Source organism: Pterocles gutturalis, unplaced genomic scaffold (genome assembly GCF_000699245.1).
Source record: "Pterocles gutturalis isolate BGI_N339 unplaced genomic scaffold, ASM69924v1 scaffold3494, whole genome shotgun sequence".
Classification (NCBI taxonomy): domain Eukaryota; kingdom Metazoa; phylum Chordata; class Aves; order Pterocliformes; family Pteroclidae; genus Pterocles; species Pterocles gutturalis.
In genome coordinates this window covers 3,151-3,521 of record NW_010127958.1, presented here as the reverse complement: position 1 = coordinate 3,521, position 371 = coordinate 3,151, and positions in this window count along the sequence as shown.

The window sequence follows — 371 nt, the reverse complement described above, 5'->3', positions numbered from 1 at the left end:
GGGGGATGCTGGCAGCACAGACCGAGGCAGCGCCAGCGCTGATATGGCAGAAACGAGCACAGAGGTGATCTTATTCCCTTTTTTTTTCAATCAAGGAGAGGAAGATAAACTATCTAAGGTAATGCTTGGGGCTGGGAGTCGGGGGTACGGCAGTTTCTGAGCCCAGCAAACCTGGAGGGAGGTGGCTGCGGGGGGGAATATAGAGACAGACCCCTCTACAAAGCTCCAGGCAGGCTGCCCCATCACTTTTCCAGTTCTTACAGAGATTTATGGAGCCCCACCTCCCACATAACGCACCTACGGTGGGAGGGAAGGGCAAGCCGGTCCGAAAATCCTTTTACAGAGAGGAGAAACAAAACCCGAAAGGAAAA